The sequence below is a fragment of the Pogonomyrmex barbatus genome, unplaced genomic scaffold (assembly GCF_055798465.1).
Source record: "Pogonomyrmex barbatus isolate J1 unplaced genomic scaffold, ASM5579846v1 scaffold7, whole genome shotgun sequence".
NCBI lineage: Eukaryota > Metazoa > Arthropoda > Insecta > Hymenoptera > Formicidae > Pogonomyrmex > Pogonomyrmex barbatus.
This window is the reverse complement of record NW_028297171.1, coordinates 3,334,281-3,355,962: the sequence shown is the minus strand read 5'-3', so window position 1 is coordinate 3,355,962 and position 21,682 is coordinate 3,334,281. Positions and strand designations below refer to the sequence as shown.

General features: G+C 42.6%; 1 long non-coding RNA gene across 2 annotated transcripts in view; it reads left to right on the top strand.

Annotated features, from left to right (window-relative positions):
• Window positions 1-21,682, top strand: part of LOC148934924 (uncharacterized) — a 214,717-nt gene that overhangs the window by 116,960 nt on the left and 76,075 nt on the right. The window contains exon 4 of one of the 2 annotated variants that reach the window (XR_016140835.1): window positions 14,162-14,299. The exons of the other annotated variant lie outside the window; for it this stretch is intronic. This is a non-coding gene — a long non-coding RNA (uncharacterized LOC148934924). Of the gene's footprint in view, window positions 1-14,161; window positions 14,300-21,682 lie in introns of those variants that run through there. 2 annotated transcript variants of the gene reach the window in all.

Here is a 21,682-nt window from a genome sequence, read left to right as displayed (position 1 = left end):
CCTTTTTATCTGAGAAATATAACGATAAATATAATTACGGGAACTTTTCCTTGTTCAGAATTTTAAGGCTTTTAATTATTAGATAGCTTGAAGCGAATATGATATAATGTACAATCGTGAAATATTCGGCATTTTTACTCGGCGTGAAATGGAAACGGTCAATCAGTTGTCAAAGGTGAGATCTTTTTTATTATTATTATTGAGATAACGCCGAATTGACTGGAATTAACAGATTTAACAAAGTTGCTCGCATTAAAGTAGTCCATATTTCGGAAATAAAACAGATATGTCGAGATATGGCAATATCTTCGGGGCATTTAGTAAATAAAATTGGATTTTTGAAAAACTACTTTTTTTGGTACAGATTCTGACAATTGATCAAAGTGCATTGTCCCAATTTATTTTATATAATTCGGTTATTCCATTCTACGAATGATTGCTGCCGTAATAAACAATATAAACCAGCGCTGTTGATAGCGCTGGATGGAGAAAAAAAAATGCTATAAACGCCGATATTGCTCTTGTCGCCATTTGCTAAATTGAAAAAAATTGGAAATTCTATTTTTTCGTAAAGCATCGCGTAAGAGTATCTACGTGCCAACAAATTCAGACTTGTAAATAAAGTGATCTCGATTTGATTTTCAAAATCTTTCGATAAAACTTGTAAATATTGCTAGTCAATATTCTGAGATACAAGCGTGAAATTAGAAAAAAAAATCGAATCGCAGAGCAGAAGCGCGTAGAATAAAGTTTTCTTCCGAACGTTAACTTTGTATTCGTCTGAAAATTCATTATGCGGTTTTTACCGCCGTACTTGGTACTTCTCGGCTGAAATGGGCTCTCGATGGAAGGCGCGTTGCGATTCAGACCAGGTAGGCGGACGAGGGTGGGATCTGGAATGGACCCTCGTCCATCGGCAAAGTAATATCGGGCGGTCACCCGGCGTGCCGGAAGTTCCGTTTCGCGACGAGAGAATATCCGTCCTGATCGAAAGAGCGAAACGCCATTCTCTCTCTGTTGCGTGCACCGGCACGAAACGCTCGTCCCCGTCGTCCCCGTCATCGTTATTGTTTCGATATTCGTTGTCACCGTATTGTCGAGCGACGATAAATTAGAGACGTCCGCAAACGATCGCGGTGATCGCACAAAGAACGCTGAATGTGAATCGGGAGGGATGCAAGGGACGCGCGACGCGGACGGAAAAATAAGAAAGTATCTACGATCGTTCGGTGATAGTCGATGATTTACAACGCTAACAGTCCACCGGAAGTTCTGCAGCGAGAAAGATTCATCGTATACACGGTGAATTATATCGAGTTTATGATAAAAAAAGTTAAATATAATATTAAGAAGTGTAATAGAAAAGAATAAATATAATAATAAGAATAATGACCATGTTATTGAACATGAAAATTTTCAAGTATTATTATTATTATTATTATTATTATTATTATTATTATTATTATTTGTTAATGAATTAATGTTATTAATATATTAATGAATTTTAACTCGATATTGTTATTAATTATTAATTAAGATCAACATTTTCCGTTTGACTGAATTTTATGCAATTATGCTCTTTTATTGTTTTCCCAGTTGGTATTTCCTTTTTTTCCCCAGCAAAGTAAGCTCGGTACTTTATAAACGTAAAAAGAAAATTTGCGATCTTTGCATAAATGCAAAGCAGTTTTAGCGAGCTGTTTCATTCACTAGTTGTAAGACCGTTGTACAACAGCGATGAGACTTATTCTCGCGTTGAATCAAGTTATTCGAATTCATGCACAATTTTATATTTATGTTTTCTACTTATGGATAAACTTTCCTTAAATCAACGCGCGCGGCTTTTTGATTATGCGCGGATACGAGTTTCAACGTACTTCGAGATACTATCTCAGCTCAGAGGGTTGCCGGAATTGCGAATATACGAAATGAGACGTGACAATTTCGTTAATGGAACGATTCAGTGTTACGGCGGAACCTATTAGAGAATCATATCGCCTGGCTTTGCCGATGATATCTAATGCAGGATAATATGGCGGATAATATGGCGGGATTCAAGGGTGGAGGAAATCAATTTATTCCATCCAGAGAAAGTGTCGTAGGAAGAGAGAAAACATTCTTCTTGGGGCATTACCGCTGGAAATACTGTGTCTATGTGTTCGCGACGCGACGACATTGCACACAATGCAACGTCGTATTTAATTTCGTCGTCGTCGTCTTCGGCATCCATCGTTGCTGAAATTGCAACGCGCTGTTTGCGCCGTGGGCCCAGCGTCGACAGTTGTTGATTTATCGCGACCGAACAACCGAACCGTTAACGCCTGCCTCGACACGAAGCATCCCCATCGCCATCGTCATTCTCTCTGCGTCTCATGGCCTCTCCTCTAACTCTCTCTTCCCGATCGACCTATCCTCGCGGCGTTCACCATCGGAATTCATTCCGAAGTGGATTTATCGTTGTTACCGTTGCATTGGGCTTTTTGCCCAAGGGGCCCCAAAGGGGCCCAATTGGGTATACAGGCGTCTCCGACAATGCCGAAACAAGGACTCGATTATGCGTGCGTCTTTTTCGTTTTTTTCTCGTACACATATGACTGTCTGTTAGGGGTAGTTTTTACCTATCGGAAACGAGACAATGAAGAAGCCATTATTTGAAAATATTGCAGGATTTATTTCATATTAATTCAAAATAAAAGAATACGCGGGAGAGATAACTAGTCTTATATTCCCTTTCAATAAAGCTTTTTTGTTTCTTGTAATTGGTTTTAGAGAATATTTATAATCAAATATTTTTATCATTCATGAGGGTGAAAATGATTAATTACAAATATTTGTTTTCATAAAAATGTTGAAAATTATATTATTTTATATATTATTTTGTTTTAACTTCTTTCTAATAATCCAAATTTATTTAATGCTTCAAATAATATAAAAATATGTTCTTTTTAAATTTTAATTACTCTTGATATTATTATATAGACAAAACATTTTTTGAGGCATAGTGTGTTGTTCAGTATATTTGAAAGCAATGTAATTTTTATTTAATAAATGTATACATGTATTTATTAGCTTTGATTTCTTTTATATTTATGGCGTAAAGACAAAAAGCGCGTCATTGTATGGCGCTAACTAGCCAATACACATTATTATTTTATACAAATTATGTTATTATTATTTTATATAAATTCGATCAATTTGTAATAAAAATTAATTTTATGAATTTATTGTTATGCAATAATTTATAAAGCTGATATTTTTGAATTTTAATTAATATATGATTTAGCAATTTCGAGAAAGACAAATTTTTGATACATATTAAGTTATGTATATATTTATGTTTAGAATGTTTAGAATATTTACTTACACTAGACATCACAGATGCGCTCTATGCGCACTCTATTTATTTTTTTAAACAAAAAAAAACAGAAATTAATATAATATTGTTAATCTCTTGACAACCAGACGCTCACGAAGCGTAATGAGAGATCGACGTCACGGAAAAAAGACAACTTTAAACTTTGAGAGATGCGAGTATCTTACATCGCTTAACACGTTTTTTTTTTTTTTTTTTTTTTGTAATGGATATACACACTTTAATTTGTTTCTTATTTTTATTCGTTTATTTACAATTTATGAGAAATTGCGAATAAAAATTGTTTAACGTTTATGATTTAAGCACGTTCTTCTATTTCTGCACCTTCGACGTTTTTTGATTTCTCCGTCTTTTGTTTATACATAATAGCCTCTTTGATCAAGGAGTATAATAGGCGGCTTAATCAGTATATTAAATGGGTGTTCCGCATATAGGAGATATAATCTATTTGGTGCGAGGGACCATAATGCCGCATGGTCCCTATCTTGTCGCCCGAAATAGCCGCTGAGAAAATCTGTCCGGAGACCATTTTCGAGTTAACATGCCGTCGCAGTGTCAAACTATCAGAGCGGAACACGTGCTACATGACGCAAACGTCGTGCCGCGTTCAATCAAGATTTAATGAAATTACGGTCTGGGTCGAGAATACCGCTCGCATTTCGCCCGTCGAAATATCCTGACCGTTACAAAATTAGTGATTACGAGTGACTCGTAAAGGGGAGTTCCAGGATATGCCGTCGTAAAATTAGGCCGCCCGCCTGCGTGACAACTCGACGCCCGAATTCCAAGGACGAGAGGCACAAATTCGACGTTCGAGTGTCGGTTCTGTGAGAATTTTAGTGGTGGAAACGCGCTCCGGCGTACGATGCCTCCTCCTCGCCGTGACAAATGAACCGTAGAACTGAAACGCAAGTACATCAACGGTGATTTTCGAGTCAACCATTTATTACGCCGCGCCGGCCGGCCGGCGTAAATCGCAATGAGAGTAATGGCTACCGCGAAAGAAAGGCGATCTAAGCAAGGGCGATCTATTTTCGTCAGCGTTCAAAAAATTTATCACATTGCACTTTCTTTTTTAATACCTACGTCTCTTTCTCTTCTTCTTCTTCTTCTTTTTCTTCTCTCTCTCTCTCTCTCTCTCTCTCTCTCTCTCTCTCTCTCTCTCTCTCTCTCGTATAAATTAGCCGCCGTTTTTCGCGTGTTTAAGAGATAACCGACGTATCTACGGATCGTGCCGGTTATCGGCGCGCCTAACGGATCTCGCGGAGAATACTTTCGGTGAATTAAGCTTTATCGGCGAAAAGTATAAAATAACGGCGTAACGCGCGCAAACAGAGCGGAACAATTCTACACGGGACTCCGCTATCGCGCGCCGAGAAATTTGTTCTATTTTGTGTGACCGGCGTGGATCCGGTGATATGACCGGCGGTCGGTGGTGATACATAGCGTTTCCGTCGGGGCCATTTCGTTTCAGCACGCGTATCGCGTGTGCAATCGCTACTTTCGTCGTCCCGTTTCCGTGTGTGTGCGCGCGTGCACGTGCGCGTACGGCGCGTGTTCGTACGAACGTGCGCACGTCACACGTATTTGGAATCTACACGGGCACACGTGTACAACTTCGCGTGTGCCCGTGCGTATATACGTCATGAGCGAGTTTCAGGTTTCAGCAGCTGACATGTTCCTTCGACGCTCGCGATCCAGAGGCAATTACTTTGGAAGCATTTGGCCCGACACGCGTGGTCCATTATATTGCCCGGCTCGATTTCGATGCGGGAATTTTATTTTGCCGCAAGATGCTCGAGGAGGATATTGAGCTGGCTTGCGCGAAAGAACATAGTCATTTATTATAAAAAGGATTTGTGTGGTTGCAATCTAATCGCAATTATTTAAAAAATATTTTTAAAAACGTAAAAATCTATATATATATCCTTTGAAATAAGTTTTCCATACATTTTTTAATCTCTTAATTTTCATTCTTTAGTGAAATTAAAATTATTCAAATTATATCATAAGGATAAGGTATTCATCTTATTCTTCCTAGAATGGATTGTCAGTATTAACTCTGATCTCAGTAATGATAGTGATAAGTGCGGTCTACATCCGCGTCCTGATAAATCTATCGAGGTTTGGTCACTGAATTTGAAGGCTCTCTGCGGGACTCAAAAACGAAGTGTGCGAGTGCAATTTCTCGCGACAGCAATTTCGCACGAAACGTCCGATGCGCCGGTTCGATTGGATTCTTTCGGACCGAAATCAAGTGGCCGTGCCACTTCGGCATCGCACTTTCACACGGCGCCCGGGGGCATTGCTCCATATAGCTGATATGGAAGACACCGGACCGCACTTCCGGTCACCGCGCGTCGCTCGAAACACCCCCTCGCACTTGTCCTCTCCCTCGCCCTTTCTCTCGCCCTTTTCTCTCACTCTCCTCCTCCCGTGCCGGCATCCTCGATGTCATAAATGTTGGGATGCACGGCACGTGAATGGTCGGACACAATAATGGCAATAATGGAAAATTGGCTGTTCTAACTTTTCGGGGAAACTCGAGTATTAAACTCATTACATTGTTCCTCGTTCTATTCGAATGTCGATATATCCTTGCAGACAGGAGAATAGCATCGGGAGAACAGGAGAATAAAATCATACACAAAGGTACGAGATCCACAACAATCAATTGCACGTCAGTCAGCTGAAGAGTATAGAAAAAGTAAAAGAGAGAAAGAAGAAAAGAGTATTATTTATTTTCTTCCGTATTATTTATTTTCTTCCGTAAGATATAATTTTTTTTAAATATGGGAAAAAAATAGATATTAAAATTAAATAGAAAAAGAGAAATAGGGGGGAAAAAAATGGAAATGGAAGAGAGAGGAGAGGATGCAGAGATCATTGGTGACGGTGGTGGTTCTCGAAGCGAGTTTCCATTGAATTTGTCGCAAATAAATAGACATTGTATATAGCGTAACCCGCCCTTTTTGCGTCGAACGACGACGATGGTGATGATGGCGACGGCAGCGGCGGCTGGTCGATGTCGACGAACCGCGAAATCCACGCCGGTCGACGCTGTGACGCGCGAGCGAAACGATCGAGAAATACGGATCGGGATCGGGGATATAAATGCCGAAAGGGAGGAAGCGAGATGGAGAGAAAAAAACGGCCGACGAGCCGCGCGCGAACAGGGACGCGAGTTCCTGTCGCTGATTCCGCGCCCGTGTATCTAGCCCCTGCCCCCTCGTATTCCCCTTCCGTGTAGAACTCTGCGTTACGGCGATGCACCGTTTTTTTGACGAAAAGAGAGCGATTTAATGTTTTAACGAGCTTTTTTCAAGGGCGAGTTTTGTTGGCCTCGTGGCGTAGATGTGCGGCCGCGAATAGCATTGAGAGAATATGCGATTAACGAATTCGCGTGGGAATCCATGGAGATTCGTATGAAACATGGAAAAAAAAGATTTATCCAGAGCAATGCAATTTTTACGCAACGATTCTGATTATCTGTTTGCTTAACGACGCGGAGGTTGGCCGATACTGGTATCAATTAATCGAGAATAATGGAGAATTATTAATCCTCCGAGACACAATTGGGGATTTGAAGATCCGAACGATTTTGAATTATTCGGTAAATGGTAATAAAAAAGGATTGGCTCTAAAAACAAAGTTATTGATAGTAATAACTTATCGGCCAAATGACGTCATATTTCAATCATATCTTGTACAAGTCAAATTTGAGCTTATATCTCTAACGATCCAGTTATGCCGACAAAATTTCTGTTAAAGTAAGTGAATCATGTTTTTCGCTACTTTTAGCCTTTATTTCGATATATAATGTAAATAAAAAATTATTTTTATCATAATAGATATAGAAATTCAGAACAGACCGATATTCAAAATGAAATGCTCTGCAGAAAACATTATATTTTATTTACATCTCTGGTTATTATAAGGTTTATTTAAAATACTATTTTTTTTGCAAAAAATAATTTTTTTTATGTAGGAAGTGAAAAAATTAATGGAACTGATCGGGATTCGAATTCGGGATCCTTTTATACGATTTTAATCTGTATAACCGCAAATAGCTCTTTATCAATTATTTATATTCCGAATTTTCTCTTACTTGAAGACCGCTTATAGTCCTTTAATTGCCTACATTCCCTTTTTTATTATTTTTTTTCATATTTTCTATAAATCGAAATTATTAATTTTCAAGTTACCAAATAATTATAGCTTTTTAAAGGAGACATCATTACAATATTTTTTTATAATTATTAATCTTGAACTATTTGAAGCTAAAAGGTTCTTTTATGCTATAAAAAGATTATAAATTTCTTATTACAGCACTGTACTTTATCGATTCTATTTCAAATTCGGACAAATAAAATAAAAATTATTTTGGATTAAACAACTGTATATCGTATTCTTAAATATTAAAAGAGAATAAAAGAGTATGTCATAGTTTTTTTTTTTTCAGATTTTTTTAGAACTCATAAACTCGAAAAACACAAGCGACCCAGTTGTGTTGATTAAGCAGTGAAAAACATGTTGTCTCAGAGGATTAATTATAAAATTATATAAAATATAATATTTCCTCTCCTTAGTCTCATCAGTCATATAGGAAAATGGAATGTGTATGTGTGTGTGTGTGTGTGGGGGGGGGGGGAGGGGGGTGCGCGCGTCGCTAGAACGATGTAAGTAATTCGCGGATGGTGCTCAGGGGACAAGGGTTAGAACTTATGTATTACGAGAGAAATCTTATTGACCGGAACGAGAGCAGCGACGCGCGTAATGACGCGACATTAACATCCGCTTTGATTAAGTATCCGCGATTTAATCGAATCGACCGGCGCGCAAGTTTGTCGTCTCTCTGTTGTGCTCTTGAGAATTCGGACGTGGCGTGACTACGCGAGTCAGCGCGTTGCAATCCGCGGTATTTCTCACAATTTACCTAATGGCACGTCGCTAGAATTCTGATGGCCATTATCATCGTGGGGCGCTCCTGCTGTCCGGCCCGTGCGAGCGCAACCCCCGTTGCGTCCTGGTCCAGGCGCCATAATTAGTAACTACGTTTAACATACGTTGCACAGTGCACCGGGGAGCGAAGCGAAAGGGGTAGGAACGGCGCGAAAAGTTCATATTAAACGACGGGCGAAATAATAGCATGCGAGATTATTAAACTGTCGAGCGTTAACGCAAAAGAGTCGCGTTAACCCTCGTTACGAAACGGACTGCCCCTTCTCGAAGGAAAATGTCGATTGTATCTCCATCTCGCGATAACAAAGCCTAATATTTTTTAAATAATAAACCTACTATTTTTCATATTATTATTTATATTATTTGTAATTGGATAAACATAATTTTAATTATAAAAGATGCGATAATCAAACATGTGTGTACCTGATGACCTGCTTTCTGAACTCTAAAATTATAGTAGACAAATACATCTCTCTGTAGTGTGAATGATGCATGAGTAAGAGAAAGATGCGTTTGTTTATTATTCATGGTAATATTGAATATCCGTCAATTATCGTATTCGTTAAATGAAATTAAATTCGTTAAATATTGCAACAAGTATACAATGAAGTTATTTTTACGCTGTTTGTTTTATCATCGTATATATTTTTTTTGTTTTTTTTTTTTTTATTTATGTATTCATCGTAATTCGCAAATGTCGCTCTTCTCTATTGTATACGTATCTCGACATCCTGTACAAATTGACGAGAACAAAAATAAAAGTTACTTCAATGATTAGTCATCAGCAGATGTGACTGGCATAGAGATAAAAAATAACATGATTTATTTATTTTTGCATAATCAAAACAAATGTTCGAACGCCAATTTTTATATTCAACATGAAATTTTACTTCTATTAAATTATTTACGTGTTGCTGGTGATACTGAAACCACAATGCATTATTTTATCTTTTTTCTCCACTGCGAAAAAAATCTTGATAATGCTATTATACTGTGAAATTTCTCAAGGATTTCGCTCTCCGAAATCTTCAAAAAAGAATCGGACTTTCTATTTCGCCTGCCTGCAACACAAATACTAGACGTGATGGAATAAATGTAACGTGGACCAATATCGTAAATCTGTCACTTGCAAATCACCGAGAAATTAGTCGAGCTTTTCCGAGCAGTCATCTAATTTGCGATATGGAAACCCTATTTTTTTTTTGTACTTATCGAATTTATTTATTTTTTTATCGGTTTAACGTGTGTGAAAACGAGAAATTAAATAAAAAACGTATCACGTTATACGAGAGAGAGAGAGTCATCTAATTTGCGATATGGAAACTCTATTTTGTTTGTACTTATCGAACTTATTTATTTTTTTAACGTGTGTGAAAACGAGAAATTAAATAAAATGTATTGCGTTATACGAGAGAGAGAGAGAGAGAGAGAAAGAGAGAGAGAGATACGGTTTTCGTAATACAACTTTCATGTGGCCAGCAATTTAGATACGCCGCGGTCGGCAACCGGGGAACACTTATAGTCGAGACTCGCGAGTCGAGGTGTCGAATTTTCGAGGTAGGCTTCCGTTTGCGCGGCCCTCCGGGGTTTTGCGGGTATATTCCGCCTCTCGCGAACGGCCGCCGGCTCATATATTTTACGGCGGTGCGCAGTAACTAACAATTCGTAGTTTGCGGCCCGCCGCTATATTTTCGTCAGTTCATTCCCGCGGGGCACTCGAGAACCGCCGATTTATTGCCGAAGCCCCCTTACCGCTACCCTACCCCCTTCCCCTTTCTTTCTTCCTTTCTGCCTCGCCGACGTCTAGCTGCTCCGATCTTCTCCGTTCTAACGCCGCTAGAATCGCCCGCTATCGGGGGGGATTATTCAGGGATAATCACGGAATATTCGAGATGCGGGAAGGCGAATAAAAACAGTTTTCTCTTTCATTCACCTTGTTCGAATAAACGACTGCGTCCATTTAAACTCATCTAGTAGCGCGTAAATACAATGGCGATATCGAACGTTTGTGATATCGGCGTGAAACTGAAAATTTCAAAGCACGGATAAACCCGATATTCGTAACGGAATACGAGGAATTAAATAATATCTATAAGCGTATACAACATAAAATTAATAGGATCAAATATATCAAATATCCGCCATATGCAGATCGAATAAAAGAGCGAGTGCGAGGTAGAGATTCATTGAAAGTGGGGAGGGAGAGAGAGAGAGAGAGAGAGAGAGAGAGAGAGAGAGAGAGAGAGAAAGAGAGACATTGCAAATAAAACGTATAACTTTGCGCGCGCTAAATGGAGGCGTTAGCTTTGACTCGACGATTGCGATTGTTAAATCCTCTGTGAGCGACATTAATCTGTCGCGCTCGTCGGAAGTTTCAGGGAACCGTCTCGCCTCGATCCTCGAACTTTTCAATTATCGATACGGCGAGACGAGCTACGCGTCCGCCTCCATCCCGCCGGGCCGGGGATGGATCTCATTCGACGTGAGAAAACGTTGGATTATTTAAAAAAGAGGCTTTTATCGTACCGTAGGGAAGATAAAGTCGCGAAAACGGTGGCGAGCAGGAGAGGGGGAGAGGGAGAGGGAGAGGCTCGTGATCGACCGGCCATAACCAGGCACCATACCGAGCTCATTCTCCTGGGAAGGACCATGGTTAAGGTGTAAATTACGGGCTCAGCGAGTCTGACGGCGGCTCTCTCGCGGGCTTGAGGTATTTGTTGAACCGCAGAACTACCCCCCCTCTCCCGGCCTCCCTCCAAGAGGACTCGCGTCGGCGGCGTCTCTCTTTTACGCGGCGCGCGCAGCGAAGAACGCCGGGCCCTTCCGCGCCGCGCGAACGAACGACTGCCGGAATACTTCGGCATAATTTATGAGTAAAATAAACTCACCAACGAGCCATGAATATCTCCGGCGGTGTAAATTCCGCGCGAAGACACGAGCGCGCGCTCGACGACTTGCCGTCGTTCCTCCTCATCGTCGTCATCGCCGCGTTGCGATGTCGCGGTAATACAGTGCATTACGACACGGGCACATTTTTACCGTGTCGCCGATGCGATCAGTTTCGTTGCTTGGAAAAATAGAAAAGTAAGCAACAGCACCTCTTACGCTCCGTCGAAGTAAGAAACATCGATACGAGGATTGTAATTTATATAACTTATATAACGAAGTAACTTTCTTATCTTATTATACATATCAAACTCTCTCTCTCTCTTCCCTTCCCTCTCTCTCTCTCTCTTCCTCTCTCTCTCTCTCTCTCTCTCTCTCCTCTCTAACTTACAACGTATAACATTCTATAATATTGAAAAGAAAAATTTAAAAACATTGATATATTTTATTCTGTGAATATAAAATAAGCTCAGGGAAACTTTGACGCTTTTCTACCACATGTTCTACGTGCAAAAATTATTAGTTCAGATCTATTCTTCTGTTTATAATAAAAATTATTATTTTATCATAATCTATGTACACGTGGAAGGTTTGACGTCGGTATCAGTTTTACGGCGTTACGATCCTCGACGCTGTACTTCGTAACAGTTCCGTCGAGACTTATACACGGACCGTATACAGTCCTTAATATCCGGACGTTCTCTCGTCATGGAAATGGCCATTGTATAGCCTCGTGGAGCAAAACCGCGGGGAAAGAATGGACGGGGAGCGGGGGAGCGGGCGGCTCGCAAATATGTAAGCGGCCGTATTCATAAATTGCAGACTAGACGAACCAACGCGCATTTCTGCCGGCTGCTATCGGTCGACCCCTTCGCTTCGGAAAGTGTTACGGCGTAATAGAAACCAACGCGATAACGTTATCTGCCACGCGCTCTGTCTGCGGCGGGGTGATTAATACGAGGCCGCCGCCGACGTCCATCGCGGCGTTTCTCGATTCGCCGCCGCCGCCGCCGCCGCCGGGCGGGGAGAGAGAAGGAGACGTTTATTTCCAAAAAGGAGCAACGAAGGATTATCGGGAGGGGTCATAAATCCTACGTTCCGGGAGAGACGGCGAGAGACGAAGGGCGAGGGCGAGAGAGCGGAACCGTCCGTATCCTGCGAATCCTTCGGGTTCCACTTACGAGGTACTACACCTGGTGCTGAAAAATATTGGAGCGAATTAGCGCGCTAATTCAGAGCGTCTCTAATCGCCCCTTTCTCTTATTCTCGTAACGGAGATAATTGTAGCGATAATTCCGTTGCAATGACACGGAATTAATTTAGCGCGTTCGTAACGCTAATTAGATTCAACGGGGACGCGGTAGACAATTTTCGAATTGCGAATGTATTAGAAAAAAATTAATTGTAATTTAGGTACACCTCAGAAAATTATTTTATTTAAGAATTTAATAAGGCTCTGTATAAAAATAAATTCAGAATACAAATAAAGGATTATTTGAGCCGAAGCTAAATGATAACGCTAAAATATATTTTAAAATATATTTTAGTAAATATTAATATTTATAAAATTCCTACGCGCAACGTAAACGTTAACTTTCAATATAATCATCTTCAATGCGAAATTAATAATAACAATTTAATAAAATGTTATCCCTAACACAAACATCAAATTCAGTTAATAAAATTCAAAGCGCTTTATAGTTATTCAGATATAAAATTTTTAAATGAAAGGGGAATCATGGCACTGAGTCTCAAATCGAATCGGAATAAAAAATTCTTTTTCTTTTTCCATCTCAAGCTCACGAAGCTCACAACTCTTATACACATCCTGAGATACTTTACTTCCTATTTTGAATTGTAAAGTGCTTTGAATTTTATTTGAATTTGACATGTGTTAGGGATAGCTTCTATTAAATTATTTTCGCACTAAAGATGAAACCATATTGAAGATCAAAACGTTTGCGTTGGTGATATTTTGTAAATATTATTATTTTATTTAATTTCTAAATATACAGAAAGGCGGGAAGATGAGAATGTGAAAATTTGAAGGATGTGCATGCAAATTTTATTAGGAGTTCATTAAAATCGATAGCGGCACGCATCGCGGATATATTATCTCCTATTGAGATAATATAGATGATAAGAATACACGCCAAATCACAAACACTGCGATCGATCGTTCGGAACAGAACATCTCCCCCCCCCCCCTCCCGTGATCACTACTATCGCGGAGCGAACAATTACGGGAGGATAACGATAATCGCGTTAAATCGCAGCGCGTGCTCGTTTGATTAGTCTCCGTTTGATTCCTTCTTCCTCGGTGGCCGATCGTTACTATCCGCGATCTAAACAGTCATTCGGTTCACTCACGAATTGTCAACACGCAAACAAACATGTGCGACGTCGTCGTTGCATTTACATCCTTTGTGTTGATCAATCGCAATCACTGAATGGTCCAGTTACTGATCTACGCATCACTAATCTCGGGAAATTGCCGGGAAAATGCGCGAGAATAATACATGTTTGTTACGTACATATATAATACATGTTTGTACGTATATATATATATATATATATATATATATATATACGTATACATATTTTTCACTTTTATGCAATATTAAAATACATTTTTATAAATATATTTTAAAATATATATTGTTAATATTATAATATAATATTTACAAATAATATAAATTAAGTAATATATCGTTTATAAATAATTTTAAAATATGTATTGGTAATATTGTTATAATATATTGTTTGTAAATATATATATATATATATTAAATTTTCGCGCAAAACGACTTCTATGAAATCGAACAAAGGGCGAGAAGGCATATACGTCAGTAAATTATATCTAAATCGGGATTTAATCGTAATATTCATCCTTGTGATTTTTACGAGATTCTAGACGATTTGTTTTTTCAACATTTTCAGAACTACGGCTCGACTGTTTTCAATGACTTTTTGGTGCGGTGAAACACTCTTCTGCGGATAAAACTTTGCCATCGCGCGCTGCGAAACCAATTCACGATGAGCACTCGACAGGGATACGCTCCACCACCTCGTCCGCAAATGCAGCTGCCTACTCAACTGTCCTCTCTCTCGCGCGCGCGCGCGCACGTGTGTGCAGCCGGTGTGCATCCGTAATGTATACGTAAGTACGTACGTGCAGTATTTTCAGAGGGGTCAGCGTGTTTGGTGGTGGAGTTTGGCCTCTCTCTGTGCCCGCTGAAAATCAATGTGGTCCGTGCGAATGGATGCGCCGCGCTGTTTGGCCGCGTGTCGCACACACGCAGCTGGAAATCCGATCATGCCCATTTTTGCGACTCGACGAGGCCGCGTTAATGCCTCATTTTCCGCATTTTCCTCATTTATGATTTTCCGCGATTACGATCACTGCGGCCGCGCCGCTCCACCGCGCGGGCTCTATTTTCGACGACGGCGCTATTAAAGAAACATCTTCTCTTCCCTCGGCGCTTCCTTCGCCGGGCGTCGTGAAATTCTGATCGGGATTTTATTCGAATTTATCGTCAGTCTCGGGCAAGATTAAATGTAGATGATACGATATTAAATTCTTCTGCATAGATCTCATCGTTTGCGGCTCGATGTAACTACGCTGCCGCTGATTCCGCGCTGTTGCACATTGAAGATAACGAAAATTGTGTCCGGGAATTGTCTTCGGCGAAAATAGGGTCGCGACTAGAGGAGTTTGTTTGAATACATGAATCTTTCATATAGTGTGTTTCGCGTTCGAATATCTGATTTTATCGTGTATAACTTACTCCGGGGAGATATCGATAAACACTTGTAGATACAACGTATAGTCGTCCACTAGATCCGCCGGTACGGCACATACTCCGTTCTTTGTAATGCCTTATGCTTTATACATTCGCAAAAGAAGAAGCTCGGCCAGGCACACACGGTTTCTGCGCGTCTTCGTTTTATACGATACAATCTGCCATGACCCAAGACGCGAAATATCTTCCCTGGCATTTCATGCCTTATTTTCACTCCGAGACGCTCCTAAAATTCCGACGAATGAAACCGTACTTTTTTTCCCTCCGAGAATCGAGAAAAAACTTATTCAACATTTAGTATTTCCCATTTATGGAAAACATTCAATACATAATAAAAAGAGATTGGTGTTAGGAACTGTGAAAGGTGTGAAAATCTTGAATGGTCCATTTACCGTTAAATCGCCCGACGGGAAGATTTTCAGCGGCAAATATATTCTGGCTGCGCGAAAAAAAATACGCCGGGTTATCGTCCGACTGTGAAATTCAGAAAAGGATCGAAGAGAGAGAGAGAGAGAGAGAGAGAGAGAGAGAGAGAGAGAGAAAGAGAGAGAGAGAGTGGTGCAAGGACCGAAAACGTTCAGTGACCTGCAAACACCGCTGGCTTTCACGATGGAGGCGTCATTATCAGCGACGCCTGCGTCGATTTCCGTAACGGTTTCCATGCGGGATTCATCGGTACAAGCGCAGTTCATCAAAGTCGAGGAGAAACAGAGAGATAGAACGGACGGAGGGAGGGCTGAGAGAAAGAGCGAGCACCCCGAGACGCGCGCGCGCATGCGGCGTCTATCTATCGCGAGTTACGTATACATCCGTCGTGCGGCACGTCCGCAGCTCGCGATTTTGTCGGCGATTCCTCCCGGATTGCGAGACGCAATCAAAAAGTTTTCGCGCCGCGACACGGCCGCACTTCCGGCTAATATCCGCGCGGGCAATGAAGCAGAGATAGTTCCGCGCGGCGGTGACAATTTCCAATCAGCGCGCGGAAATGACGCGGGCGCTATAATATTTCGCGACGAAGGGGGGCGGACGCCCGCGTCTCTCTCTGCGAGAGAGAGAGAGAGAGAGAGAGAGAGAGAGAGCTTCGCGCACCTTCCCTCTTCTCCATCTCCCCGACCACGGTCGTTCCGCTGTTATCTGGCGTCTCAGACGGATATGAAATCCTCCAGGTCGCAAAATGGTATCCCCAAGGGTAAATTATTCCTCCGGCGTTCCCGAGTGGCGCTGTCGCGTCGCGTCGCATCGCGTTGCGTCGTGGAGGATATATATTTTATATATATATATATATATATATATATATATATATATATAAAATCTAAATCTATGAACGCAAACGCGCGGGATGATGCTGCACCGTGACACGATGTGCCTGCGAACGCGAGCGGAATCGCGATCAGAACGCGGGGGCTCTCTCGCGGACGCGAAAGCGCCATTATTCAATCGTCGAGGCGGCCCAGATAGCACCGTGATCGAGCACGTACAACCTTTTTCCTCTGGTCGTCCACCTCTCCCCCCCCTCCTTCCCTCTTTCGCTTTTCCTTCCCCCTCGCGCTGTACGTATGTCGGGATACGGTGGTCTGACCAAGGCACGACCCAGAATCAATATCCCGAATGTTAGGTCTGATGGATTTATGACCGTGAAAGGTGTCCAGGTCGCCTCTGCGAGTTTCGGCGTAAGAATTATCGGGGGAGATATTATGTCACGTTGCGGTTCGATGAGCGAGAGGGAGGAAGCGGGGGGGGGGGTGTGGAGGGACGGCGGAGATTTGAGGCTTGACTCACCGGAACCGACTTACGTCACTGTGATGGCGCGTAACTTCCCCACGGAATAAATTAGCATCGGCAGCTCTAATGGCTGGTCGTATTTTACGTGATTTCGCATTAACGGCAAATTTGTCAGATAGGGATAAAAAGCGACATCATAATCTATCGAATTAGCGACTAATTATACATCTCGTTAATTTGCGGTAAGCGATTACCGCGTAACGAATATTACGGCGAATTTACGTTTAATATTCCCTCAATCGCGGGAAATCACGGTAAAACGTTACTCATTACTATTTTAATTGGGCGCAACGCGGGTTAACGGCGAAATTGTCAGATTGCCGATGTAATTTATGAAGAGATTACGGTTATGTCCGGAAGTTTGCGCGGCAATCATAGGTGTCATCCCTAAGCTTCTCTTGCCAACTGTGGAACAGCGCGATAAAATCATCACATCCAACATTATCACATCATTCACCATAGGTGTCATCTCTAAGCCCCTCTTGCCAATCGTTAAATAACGCGATACGATTATCACAGCCCAACATCTCGTGTCGTGTACATGTATGTGTGCGACTCATCTTTCGGTTCGGCGAACGCTTTAAATTTAAGATCACCCTTTCACATCGCCTCGAGTAAAAATAATTTTTCTCTTTTTATTACTTGTTAAAATTTCCCGGAAGTCTGCTTTTACAGACACTTAGTGCGTCGACGTTTGCCGACGAGGATAGCGCCTCCAGAAATGAAGAGCGACGCTTACGAGAAGGGGAGCACGCGCCATAAAACGAGATAACCATCATCATACTTTCGCATCCCGATCCGACATTACACTGACGTTAATCGTTCGGCATCGTCTCGACGGTATCCCTGTCATCGACACGTCGTAAAAACTCTCGCGCCATGCCTCGTTCGTCCATCCTCGCCTATATCCTGTTCACTCTTCAGCTAACTTATCAGGTAAGTCTCTCTCGCCGCTCGTTCTTTCTCCTCTTTCTCCTCTGCATCTACTTTTCCCTTTATCTCTTGATTTTCGTCTTCCTGCGTCGAAAGGAGTAGCAAAGGTGCAAGCGATTACTCTCGGTAGAAGCGACGAGAGAAGAGAGGAGGAGAGGGAGGGGCCCGAATAATTAAACCCGGTAATGTCTGAGCATTAGAGCAGATGATGACGTCATCAAACGCCCGGCCCTCGACTTGCCAGCCTTTCGCTCTCTATCCGCCAAATTTTGCCCTCCATGCAGCTCTCGACCTCCCCGTGCGGAAGGAGTTCCATAGAGTATTACCGTCATTACTCTTCCTTTACTTCACCCCTCCTCCCTCCCCTCTTCCTGCCCTCGTCTCCGCTCATCGTCCCGCTTCTTCGACTTAATATTCCCGAGTTAAAAACGTATGGGTTAAGGATAAAGCTGTTGGAAATCCTTATCTCCTTGAGGGCGAGCGTGACGATATAATCTCGTCTGAATTCCAACGACCGTGGGAAATTAAGAGTTCTGTTATTACGCCACTGGCGGCGTCGGTTATCGAAAGTACCGACGATGGGATTGATGGGCCAAATTGGTGGATGCACGAAGACCCGACTTAATCGCCCTCGCCCAGAAACGATATATTTCGCATCGATTCGCCACTTTGTTTCGTGCCGCCCTAAACTCTCTCCGCACGTCGATCTAACTTTGGCTCGAATTTCATCCTGTGTCAACATAGTACGCGCACTTGAATCATTAGAGTATTGTTAACAAAGTTTGTCTACACACACGTCCATAACTTCGCTACGTGGATACGCGCGGTCATAAGATAAGGAGGCAATGGAGGAGGTTGCAAAATGTAGTCGTCAAAATGAGCGGCAAAATCGCGAGTGGTAATAGTTCCTATTCAGCGAGCGTTTATTTCTCGAAAGAGGGAAGCAGCGGAATTACCCCATTATCCCTCTTTTTTTTTTTTTTTTTATGTGACGATCGTGACGACACACGTCGGACGCGTCGCGTAATGGCACGAGAACTAGATGGGGAGAGAGAAGGAGAAATAGAGAGTGAGACTGAGACTGAGAAAGAGAGAGAGAGAGAGAAGGAGAGAGAAAGAGAGAGAGCGAAAAGAGAACGAGAGCGCGAACTTCATTCGGGCCGCTGTTAGGAAATAATTAATTCGGGCCCTCCGTCCGCGCACAGCGAGCCTTATGTACGCTTCATGGTCGTACCGTATGGTAATGCGTTTCAACCCCCGCGTGACACTTCACTCCCCCCCCCCCTCCCCTCGCCCTCTCATCCGTCCCCGTAACGCGAAGGGCAGCCGAGCGTTTTCGTGTTCCACCAGCTTGGCCCGCGATCTGTGCAAATTACGGTCGACGACGAATCTCGCCTGCGCTCAACGTACGTAACGGCGTCCCGACGCCGGCTGTCGTGATTTAGAGACGCCATCGGACGAAAAGTACTCGATCCTTACACGGCACATTGCGATCGCTATCCGAGAGCGTCGGATGCAGGCCTTATAAAAATAGTATCCCCGGCCCACCGTGTCCCGTCATTGCGCTACAGTGATATCGAAATCTGACGCATTCTTTCTCTCTCTCTCTCTCTCTCTCTCTCTCTCTCTCTCTCTCTCTCTCGCGAAGGAATAGCTTACATATTTTATTAAATCTGAGTCATCCGTAACGACGCGAGGGCTGAAATATCTCGATCGTGAAGGCATGACATCTCTCAATAGTCGACTGCCGGAGGGATTTCGGAAGTTCCCCCCCAATCAAAGGTTCATCGATTTTAAGCTGTCGTGTCAAGTTATAAAAATAACCAATGAAAAGATGCGGAGCCGGTGTTACATGAATTATAAATCTCCGTGCCACCGTTGGACCGTATATTAGCGTCTCGGGGAAACAGATAAAGATATTAGTAGATCTCCCATCTCTTCCCTTCCCTGTCCCTCGGCGAAAGCCACTCGAGAAAATGCTTCTGCCGATACCACGAATCATGTTGACCAACGCAAAAGTTTCAGTCTCGGGTTAGAATTGTACGAATAAAGTTCAGCAAAATGTCATGGTTCGACGGCCGACTCGATCGATCCGGCTTATTTCGACGGCGGTTTGACGTCGAGAAGCCACTGTACCGTGTTGTGTTCGTCCAACCGCGCGGAATGCATTTCTCCTAATTATGTTTGCCACGTTGTCGGCAATTAGTTTCATTAGCATTGCAAGAGATCGGTCATTTGCAGACGGTAAACCACTTCTTATCAAGTGCTAAATGCTAATTGCGGCCAAATTACGAATATCAAATTCGGCGAATTCAAATACACTAGATTAGAAATAAAAATTATATAACATAATTTTTTTTATATTAGACTTACGAGAAGCAAATCGCTGCATTTTGAGAAAGATAATTATGCAGATTTATTATAGGAATTGTACAACCAAATCAAGTTCGGCAACACGATAAGATTAGAAATTCGCATTTCCTCTCGCCGTATATATAAAGAGGATTTTTGGAAAATTTGACTTTTATGTAGAATATATGACAAGTCACGCCATACGTCGTACTCTTCTACCTCACTTTCCTCCTACTCACTTCGACTTCGAATTCAGCAGGGAATTGATAAGTAGAAAGGATATACGGAAACCTCCCATTGCATACATCTCTCACATATAGACATACTTCTTTATGACAGCTTTAGCGTTCCTCTGACCCATTTGGCCCCCGTCCATCCAGGGGGATGCCGCGAAAACATTTAAAAACAAATAGGGAAGTTACCGTTCCGCGCCGTGCCGCGCGCGGAACGCCAGGCAAATCACAACGTCTCAAATAACGCAAAAATACGAATACTTGAGGGATAATGGTCGTTTCTTAATAAAGTATGAATGCGTGGAATTTCATTAAGCGCGGATCGCGCTGGGCCGATCCGCGACACGCTCGAAATGTATTTCAGTGGTCCCGGATTGGCACAAAAGCGCGACCGTGTTCACCGAGCTGTCCCAAGCGACAGACCCTTTCTCATCCCCTTCGCCGCCCGTTCCGGCCCGCATTTTCCGAGGGATGCGAAGACCACCAGCGATGTCGAGCGACAGAGGGTGGACGGAGAGGAGGACGGCTGGTCGGCGGACAGGGGGATAAAGGGGGAGAAGGGGATGTGCGAGGGGGGAGGGGGGGTATATGCGAGCGGATTCAACTGCATGGTCGGTCGCTTTGGTAACGATCGACGGTGACAAACGGGTCAGTGGAGCGGGTATCGTTTATCCAAGCTATTGTGGCTCATGATTTTTTTGCACGCCTGATGGGAGAGCCGGTTAACGGCTCTACAGCGGCACGAAAGTTGCGAACAACGCTGCTGCAAACCCGTTTGGTTTTAAAACCGGCAAATCATCAGCGCGAGTATAATTCCCCACGCTCGCGAATTTTTATTATCGTAGTTAGAGAAAGAGAGAGAGGGAGGGGGGGAGGAAGACAGCGGCAAAGCGGCAAAGGTACGACGGCGGAATTATCAAACCGCGATGGCGATTTCAAAGCGGCGTTCGTGGTTGAAGTGCAAATTACCCTTTGAATCTACTTATTAATTCCATTTCCTGCTGCTATCTCTCCGCCGCCGCGGAGTTCTTTAACGTAATAACGTCGTTTGATATTACAATAAAATAAGCGACAACTTTTCCTTTTTTTTTTTTTTTCTTCAACGTAATGAAAACTTCGTATCGCGCGCCGCGATAAAAATTTTTAATTGACAGAGACAAATCGGGCCTTTCGATTTCCATTACTGAATCTCGCTGAATTTCGCGTTAAATGGGCGGTAAGAATGGGGCGCGAAATGTCGTTGCGCCGTCGCCGCGATGAATATAAAGGACGTCAAATCGCCGTCGAAACGTAGACGGCTGAAGAGGAAGAATGCGCTTCTGGTGAAAATTTTCTACTTTTGCTTTGCTTAAGAATGT